We start from the raw sequence: 10206 nt of genomic DNA, 5'->3' as shown, positions 1-10206 counted from the left end.
AGTTGTGTGGCAAAGTCCTTGTGTTTTAACTTACATTGCATGGTTTTGTTTAGAATATGGACTTAGTGTCTTGACCACATCAGATATGACAAGCTGTCAGTTACTTTAGCTTTTACCTTAGAGTTTCTCAGTCTTATCCCAGATCCACTTATATCAAGATAATCTGGTTTATGAAATATTGCAACAATCTTGGCAGTATTTCAAACCTACTAATAATACATTTCTGGGAGTGAAGCTTGGAAATCTGCATACTAATCAAACTTCCAGATCAGTCTATGTACACTAGTTAGAAGAATCCGATGATTAAGCCAAAATATCTTTTCTCAAGATAGTAACCTTATTTTGGTTAGTTTACATTCATAAAACAAATTATAATACTAATTGGCTTAATTTTGTTGTTGTTTACTTTGTTTTTCTTTTTGAGACAGGGTCTCTCTAGACAACCTAAGCTGGCTTCAAGCTTGCAATATTCCTACCTCAGGCTCCTGAGTGCTGAAATTACAGGCAGGTACCATCATGCCTAGTTTACTAAGTGGCTAAAACAGCATATCCCAGTTTGGAAGGCTGTAAATTCCAAGATGAAAATGCCAGCAGATCTCCACCATATTGAAAGTTACAATTTCAACATGAAACTGAAGTCAAAAGCCTAGGAATTGGACCAGAAGAACTCCTTATCCTCTGATTAACATTTCAATAACAAAGCCAAAACAATGACTCAATTAAGAGAGGATCAATGGATCAGATCATATACATCACTAAAGGAGAAATGCTAACAGCAAATGAACATACAAATAAATGTTCAACCTTATTAGTCATTAGAGAACTACTCATTTAAAAGCACAATGAGGTGCCATTACAAACCCATACGAATGTCTAAATTAAAAAAACAAACAAAAAAAAAAAAACAAAAAAAAAACCTTGCCAGGCACTGGTGGCTCATGCCTGTAATCTTAGCTACTAAGGAGGCTGAGATCTGAGGATCATGGTTGAAAGCCAGCCAGGGCAGAAAAGTCTGTGAGACTCATCCCCAATAAGCTATTCAGAAAAGGCTGGAAGTGGTACTGTAACTCAAGTGGTAGAGCGGCAGTCTTGAGCAAAAGAGCTTAGAGATAGCACCCAGCCCCAAGTTCAAGCCCCAGGACTGGCACTAAATAAATAAATAAATAATCTTAAATCTGATTGAGAAGCTGCCATTTGAGGAAGCCTACAATGCTACTCACAAAGATCAAAGTTTTAAACAGCAAAAGGAATAAAGTGTTAGTCTGAAAAGACTGCAACATTGCACACTACCAGAAAAGAAATTACATGAAATGCCTAGTTGAGTGACAGGGATTTTACTTGCCATGAGTACTGCCTATTGTAAAACACACCTGTGGAAAAACTAGCCTAGACATTTCTGTCTTTTCTCTGGCATACCAATCTTTAGGGTGGTGGCAGTTAGAGCACTTAAAATAGTTTTCCCTTCCTTCACAAAGCTGTTTAGAATTTCTAGAATTTAATAACAGTCAAGTGGGAAGCAGCTGGTACTGAGGAATTCACTTTTTGAAGGTAGCTGCCTGCTGGGAAAGCAGGGCCAGGTCTCTGTGTGTGAGTTGGCCTTAGGAGAGCTGTGGATTTGTCAGGAGAATAAGACATAGTCAATTGCTCAGGATGGACATGATGGAAGGAACCAGTTGGCCTCCTTCTACATTTCCAACATACTTTTCACTGTCTGCAGTTGTCATTTCTTTTGGGGTTTCATTACAGAGCACATTTTCCACTTCAAATATTTGTTTCCACAGAGATTCTGTGTGTGTATAAGTGTTATGGTTAACCCAAATGCCAGGGTAGACCAGTTTTAACGATACAGCTTGGTGTGAATACATAGAAAATGATATTGAGAATGTGTTTCTGTAGCTGTGTGTTTGTTCAATTCTTCATGTCCAGGAATGACATACTTTACTTCTTTAAGAATTGGAAAATAAATGCAGAATGACTATAACAACTTCATTTTCCTCTAAAAACTTTTTTTCTCAGATCCAAACCAAAAATAGTACTGTTAATCTCTATTAAGTTAGAAAGATAGTTTTTCTATGCTTCAATAATTTTCCTCCTACATATTTAATCAAGAAAAATGAAAGCGTGAGTCCTTAAAGAATGAGCAATCATAGCAACTTTTTCACAGTAGACTCCAAATGAAAATGATCCAAATGTCCATCAACAGAAAAAATGGATAAAAAAGCAATGGAATATCATTACAGTAAAAAATAATAATAAACAACCGATTTAAAAGCCACTGGGCTGCAAATACAGGATAAATCTCAAAAATATTATAGCAAGAGAAATAAGCCAGATGGGAGAATGCATTCTGGATGATTCCATTTATATGAAGTTCACAGCAAACCTAATTTGTGGGAGTCAGAAAAATGACTCACTAGGATGTTAGGGGTGCAGGCAGGGGCACAGGATGTGAAAGAGGAATAAAGTGCGACATGATGGAAAGATACAGATTTTGATCTGGTTAGTAATTATAAGGTGGTATGTAAAGGTAAAAATTCTTGAGTTGCATACTTGTGTGTATTATACAGATGTATATGTAAATTAAACCTCAACTGACAAAGAACACAGATTGTATCTGCAATAGTTTGGATCTAGAATGGCCCCAAAGGCCGTATTAACGCCTTGATTTCTAGTTTTGTACTATTTAAGAGGTGGGGACCTAGTGTAAGGTCTTTAGGCGATTGGAGATATTCCCTGGAAAGAGAGAAGAATATCAATCCCTCTTCTTCCCCTTCTTCCTTTCCCCATCCCATCCACAAAATGAGTGGCTTTTTACTCTATTTTATACTCCCTGCTGTGGTGTGCTATCTTGTGCATGCCTAAGCTATAGGACTAGTCTGTCATAGATTAAACATCCAAATCTGTGGGCCAAAATAAACCTTTCTTCTTTTTTGTTTTGCCAGCCATAGGGTGTGAACTTAGGACCTGGACACTGCCCCTGAACTTCTCAGGCTCAAAGCTTGAAACACATTGCCACTTCCAGCTTTTTCTGAGTAGTTTATTAGAGATATGAGTTGCAAGGATTTTCCTGCCCAGGCTGTCTTTAAACCACGATTCTCAGATTTCAGCCTCCTGAGTAGCTAGAATTATAGGCTTGAGCCATTAGTACCCAGCGACCCTCTTTGTTACAGTAAGGGAAAGCTATGTAACACAGTGACCACATCCAGGCTGACAGAATACATGAAGATTACTGTCAATAAACATCACATTGAGCTTTCAACTTCTTGACCCCTAGGGAACAAAAAGACCAAAGGAACATTTCTCACAGTCAGGGTAGAAGAAGCACACATCTACTATTGACGGACCCCTTACTATGTGCTTAATACTTAACTGAGGGCCTTGTAAGACTTAATAAGAAAGCAGGTCACAGGCAAACAATGTAGTATATGGTGAACTATGTGTACATTAGTGACAATAATTCAAGTAGAAAGTGGTAGGGGACTCAAACATCTTTGAAGCAAACACAGGAGATGCCATGTGATTTGTGGCACTGTTTGCTGATAGAGACAGAGGAAGGTCAGGTGCCACAAGTTCACAGGGAGAGTGCTTCAAAGGGAAAACAGGATAGATAAGTGTATTAGAGATGCACAAAAGAAATTTCCATTGCCCCTTCTGGCTTGGTGTTTATAGAAAGATTTCTCTTAAGCCTCAATTGATCAATATGGAGGTTCTAGGAATGGCAGAGTAGAATTCTCTCATAGTTCTGGAGGCCAGAATTTGGAAGTAAGTATCACCAGGCCAAAGTCAAATCATGCGCCTCCAGGAGCTCTAGGCAAATATCTGTTCATTTCCTTTTTCCCCATGTCTGGTGTCCACGTTCCTTAGTGTATAGCCCCATCAGTCCCCTTTCTGCTGTGGTCATATGTCTCCTTCTTCTAGGGAGCTAGATGATACATTTAGGCTGACCAATACATACTTCAGGATATTTTCTCATGTCTCAAGATTTCTCACTTCCCATCTTCCAAGACTATGTTTTGTTTATCTAAGGTAATACACACAGGCTCTAGGCATTAAGACTTGATATCTTCAGGGCCATTTTTCATTCTGTTAACCCAGGGTCAGTCCCCCCACATTGGTCCTGATGCCTATAAATACAAGCAAACACTGACCTCTCTCTGTCAGGAAGAAAGATGCAGTCGTTGAAACCCATGTGCAAAGGCCAGCCTTGCCTCCCCATCCCCCTTGTTCTTGCTTGCCCTCCTTTCCTGCCTAGTTGTACAGCTGCTAGCTTCCTGGTTGCACAATGACTCTTTGAAGCAACCCAGACAGAGCTTCCTCTAAGCTGTGGGTAGGGTGTACTGAACCAAGACTTGAGGGTGGGCTTTCTCACCCAGGGTGGCACCACCCGCATTCAGGGCTACACCATTCTTTCTGCTGTACAAAGAGTAAGTGCCCATTTTAAACACATTTATTATGAGCTTATAGTTGCACCGTATTGAATGTAACTGAAGTTGATCTGCATAAGAGAATGTTTATCAGCAACTCTGGCCTCCACCCTCATCTCTCTGTCTCTGTGGGGACAACCAAACAGGTCTCCACACATTACCAAACATCACTAGGAGGGCTAATTCCCCCAGAAGAGCCTCACAGATCTACCAAGGAGAGTGGTGCTCATCTACAATCCCTGAGAAGGTTGAGATTCCTGGCAATCCCCTTCCTAGGATCACCTCAATTTGGGGAGCATAAAAAGCCATGTCACTGAGGCTACTCCCACCCCTTTGCCATCATTCCCACAGGGATGCCTGTATACCTGCCTTTCCTAAATCTGGAAATAACTGGAGCGCTGGCTGAGTAACCCTATTGGTGTTTCCGTTGGCACTTGTATAACCAGATAAGATCTCCTAAGGGCCACTGGGAACTTCCCAGACTCAGGTGTCTGACAAACTGAACAGCTCTCAACTTTCTTTTCCTAAGGTCCTGAGACTTGGTAGAGGTTGGTACCTTTGGCATTAGGATTCCTGGGAGTCTTCTGCACTATTTAAGGACTCTGTTCACAGCAGGAAATGTCCCAGTAGAGGAGAATAACATGCTTAAGAGTGAGAGGTTTGGCACTGACTGCTCATGGTAGATGCTTAGTTCCAGTACCTAGAGGTTAGGATGCCTTGGGCAAATTATGTAATCTCTCTGCCTCCATTTCTTTGCAAAATGTGGATAAGACTGAGGTCTTCTTTCTGAGATCATTGGACAAATGAAGTGGATGATGTATTTCAAGTGGTCCATAAGTATTAACTGAAGAATAGAATGTTTATTATATTTGTATCTTTTTCTCTCCAAGACCTGATTATCCTCTTTAAGCAATGCTTGAGAAGAAACTTCAAAGGATGGATTTATTTCCTGGAGTCTCCAAAAAACATCAGAGACAAAATACAGTGATGCATGTGGCATTCTATGTTTTTCAAAATCTCCATAATTTCATAAAGCTATGGCTGGTTATTTTTACATATGGAAAAGCTAGTTTCTATTTTCTGTATAATTCTATGTAAAGAATATAAAGCCAGAAGCTACAATGGAAGCTTAAAAAAAGAATTTCTTTCCTATACTGGCTCCTTCCTTTGCTTTGAAGCCATACTGTAAGTTCACAGGCAGCCTGAGAGGGTATGCAGATCCCTATGCATAAGGTAAGACTTCTTTTATAATAAAGATAAAAACACTTCCCAAAGCCTTGCTTTCTAAGAGCATTTATCAGAAGTCAGGTTGAATGAAGTGAGATTACAGCCAAATATAGGCAGAGCATGTTGAGAAACCTCAATGATGATTGGCTTGTAACTCTGCCCCAAACGAAGAACATTGTGGTTTAAACGACGCTGGCCCAGGAAGTCTTGAAATCAACTGAAGGGTTTTTCAAATTAATTCTTCATCATTTAAACTGGGCCTGAGCCCACTACTATTGGTTGCTGGAGCAGCCTAGCCTGCAGTCTGGCCTGACATTTTCAACCCTCATTTGACAAAACATAATTAAAGGAGAAGCCGCACCCTGGTATTGGTGACATTTGAGTCTTAGAGCTTTCAATCCCAGTGTTGGATTGAATTTCAGTTTCTTTCTTGCCAAGCTGCCAATTTGTACTGCTGTAAACTGACCAGCCTACACACTATGAAAAAGCAAGCTACAGTTCAGCTGCTTTTAAAAGACCCATTGAAAGCCCCATGCTTGTAAAAGGATGTGTGTGGTGTAGCTTCAGCTGTCCCCTCTAAGTGATGGCCTGGGATGATAAAATGCTTTGCAGCTTAAATTTCTACCAAGTGTTTTAAAACATTGATGTTTGTTTTGGGCCTTGTGTAATCCTTTGTTATCAGCCACACAGCCGCCCTTTTTGCTCTTGTGATCAGATCATGAGTCTTGCACAGCCAGCCCAGGAGCTCTGTAAAGATGACAACTATTAACCCCAGCCTCATTTCAAGAGCAACCCAAGGCCTCATTAGATAGCTATCTAGGAGAGATGGGAGTGCCATGCCAGGGCTACAGGTCCCTATCAATTGTCTGCACACGCCCTCAGAGGCCCTCCCTTCCAAGCCTTTGATAAACAGGAATTCAGGCCCAACTATCCCTTGGGAAACCAACGGATATATCCCCAGTGGAAAAACAGACAAAGACAAAGTCAGTCCTGGTCAGAAGCAGAAGTGAACCAGGTTTGGTTGACTTCTTGTGTAGTACACAAAGTACACCAAACGGCCTCCAAGTTCAACTTGCACGCTTTCCTTTTTGCAAGAATGAAGCACATGTGTGTGTGTTCCTTCCCCTTATGGAAACCTCAAACCCTATTGGGACAACATGTCATAAAGTTTTGACTTAAATGCAGAAGTATGGGTTTGGGAAATTTTGGATGAAATTTATGCCTTTTCTGAACCTAAGTTATACACATTCTGTTCAGGTGTCGTTTTTAAAGGTCAGAGGCTCTGCCAATATGATCGTTTGGGGTTGGGGGGTGGAGGTTTTGGTGTTTATTTTTTTTCTCAGAAAAACCCTGGGAAGTACCCTCTGCTGTATGTCTGACCAATTTTTCTCTTGCATCTTTAAATCCCAGATATAGAACTGAGCTTTTCACACTCAACACAACTACCTGGTCATTATCAGCCTGTATTCCTAGGGTCACTTGATAACAAAAAGAAATAAAACTTTTTGTGACTACAAATTGATGCAGCCATTTTGGAAATTAGCATGACGAATTTTTAACTTTGTAAATTTTCATTTGAGTTCATGTTCTTGGCTAATACTGAGACATAGTTGAAAGTAGATACTGATTGGAATATTGTTTGTCCTGGAGAAAAGCTATGTAACTCTTAAATACCTCTCAACAGCAATCTAATACACACATATACATATAATATCATCATAATAAATATAATCATTTTTAGTCATGTGTTAGGGGAATATGAGTAAGATTTCATATAACATGAGTACATATAGGGTGTAGAATTGAATAAAGATAGGGTATAGAATCCAAAATGACCTTATTTCTAAAATAATTTTATTAGTGTGTATTAAATGTGTAAAGAGGTTTCATTGTCGTATTTCCATCCATGTATCTAATGTACATTGGCCAAATTCACTCCTTTTATAACTCTTCCTTATTCCTCCTCTCTTCCTTCTTGAACCAATTTAACTTGTTTCATTATTCTTATGAATGAATATCACGGATTGGGGATGACAGCATGTCAATATAGTCCAAGTGATGGGAATGGACATTTGAATGTCATTTCTGAAATGCGTCCAGTCTTTTACCCATAAAAGGGCCATCATGACTCCATGTAACATATGCCACACAAAAAGCCATCAAGTTCAGTCAGATATAGTGAATATAAAGCTTGTAGAGGAAGGTTGAGACGGAGGTGGCTGTTTTACATTCTGAGGGTTGCTATCAGCCCTGTGTGGCAACCATTCTCCTAACAGATTAAGAGAATGCAGAAATGTCCAGCTGCCAAAGCAGAGAAGCGGAAGTGGATGGTTCTGGTGTCTGGCAGAGACTGCCTTCTGTTTTCTTAAGTTAACACAGGGGAAGAAAGAGCCTTCAGCCATCACATGTAAGTCAAGAGTGCCTACACAGGAATGCTGTTCAGAGTGCAAGAAGGGCCCCACAAAGCCCCAGACAGGGCCTATTTTGGGACTTGTGGTCGTAACCACACTTCTCTTCTATCTTCAGGAAACTGTTCATTTCATGATCAGCACTTTGACACCAGTGACCACTGGGTGACCAGAGGCTTCAATGTGTTTATTACAGTTTACAAGAACAGACACCTCAGCCATTCTTTAGGAGATACACTGAAGTAATTTGGGGTCTGACATGAATTTTACATGGGACCATGTTCTCCTTTGTGCTTTATCATTATTCCTTGGTTGGTACTAGACTCAGTAGGAGAGGCAGCAGACCTGCTGGCCTCATAAACTAACCCATGCCAATCCTGTCTCTCCATCTTAAAGAATCATCTTGCAGTGGGTCAGCCATTTCTTCTGTCTTGGAAAGTGCCTCCTTGGCAGTACCTCTGCTAAAACACATTGATTTCAGTCCATGGAATTGTCTCAGTTTCTCCCCAAGGCCTGAAGGGAACAGCTAAACCAGATCTACACAGTCTCCTCTCCATGGTTGGTATCCGTATAGTAACGGACATATTTATAGATTAAAGCACTCAGAAATACCTTAAAATAGAAAGTCTAAATTCTTCTTCTTTCTCTAGCTTGGAGATAGCAGAAAGATGATGGTACCTGTATTATACTATGTAATTCTTTTCATGGGTCACATGAAACAGGAAATTTCTGGGGGTTCTTGCAAGCATGTGATAAACAGCAGTGGTTTTAGTGCAATAGTCAGGTAGATTTGCAGCCGGAAGTGTTCACACAAGACATTTGATGGCTCCTCTCCAGCTCTTTTTACTCCTTGACAAAAGCCATTTGATTTTCACACTGTATTTATTGTTTTTACTGCAATGTCTTCTGATGGTACCCTGCAAAGAATGACAAACCAAATCCAGTTGAGGAAAGGCCTGGGTGTAGAGCCTTTCCTCAGTTGTTCTGTAAGAATCCTGTTGAATACTAATCCCTTTGGCAACTAAAGAGACCACTTAGAGAAGGAAAGATCTTGTCCACTAATGTAGTTGAGTGATCTCTTTTGGGAAATGATGCTGAAAGGGAAGCCCTTTTATCTGTATTGTGTTATTAATCTGCCCTCAATCCCAATTGATGTTATTTATCACCAAGAACAAGCATTAATGGAGAGTCTCAAAAGGCCATAAAGTGATGTTTAAGATGCTCAGACTCCTAAGAACCATATGCTCAAATCCAAATGGTCTTGGGTCCTGGCTCAAACTTTTCCCTTTCAAGGCAGATGAAGTCCAGAATTTAGGATACATGCTCACAAACTTTGCAAGCAGGATATGCTTCCATTGTGAAGGAAAAAAAAGCAAATTAATAGAGAGGGCTCTTGCACCATTAATTCCAACTGCAAATACATTTCAAGACTTCTAAGATAATGTATTTAACATAATATTACCATACATAGGAGAAACTTTTTATATATTTATATATTTCCCCATTGAGGTTTTTGGTTATTTTTTTCAACTTTAGACAGAGTTGCCAAAAAAAGTCATGTCATAAGATCTTAAATGGAAGGTAGACTTTCTTATCTTCTTCCATTTTCTCCGTTCTTTACTCTTAAAGTCACACAGATTTTAAAAGACAACTCAAATGATACTTCAAAATGGACATCACCCAGTTTTTAAACTTGATTTATATGGCCAATGTTCAATTATCTAGGTATAGCCATGATGCTGGCATATCTGAAAACTCACTAACGACTTTTCAAACTGATACTTTTGTCATCATATTAACATTTTCTTCTCTAAACCATTGCTGAGATTAAAATAAATCAACAAATAAATGACTAAATAAAATAAGTTTGGGATTTGTTGTCATTTGCTCTTATGTCTTATCTAAATTCAAACCCACAAAGAAAAGACAAGGCAAGACAAAGTGTTGGGCAAAACAAACAAAAAAACCATAAAACCGAAATCATCCCATACAGTTAGAAGGAATAATCTAAATAACCAAGTGCCCTAGGTAGGAGGTATGGGCAGGGCAAGGGAGGAAGGGGATAAAACTAGAGAAACAGATCCCGTCTTCCCCAGATTTCTGCAGTGGAAGTTGGGGGTACATCCTGCCCTGCAAGTAGCCTACAT

This window comes from Dipodomys spectabilis, unplaced genomic scaffold (assembly GCF_019054845.1).
Source record: "Dipodomys spectabilis isolate Male_0828 unplaced genomic scaffold, ASM1905484v1 ptg000061l, whole genome shotgun sequence".
Taxonomy (NCBI): domain Eukaryota; kingdom Metazoa; phylum Chordata; class Mammalia; order Rodentia; family Heteromyidae; genus Dipodomys; species Dipodomys spectabilis.
Note: the sequence above shows the minus strand (reverse complement) of the source record.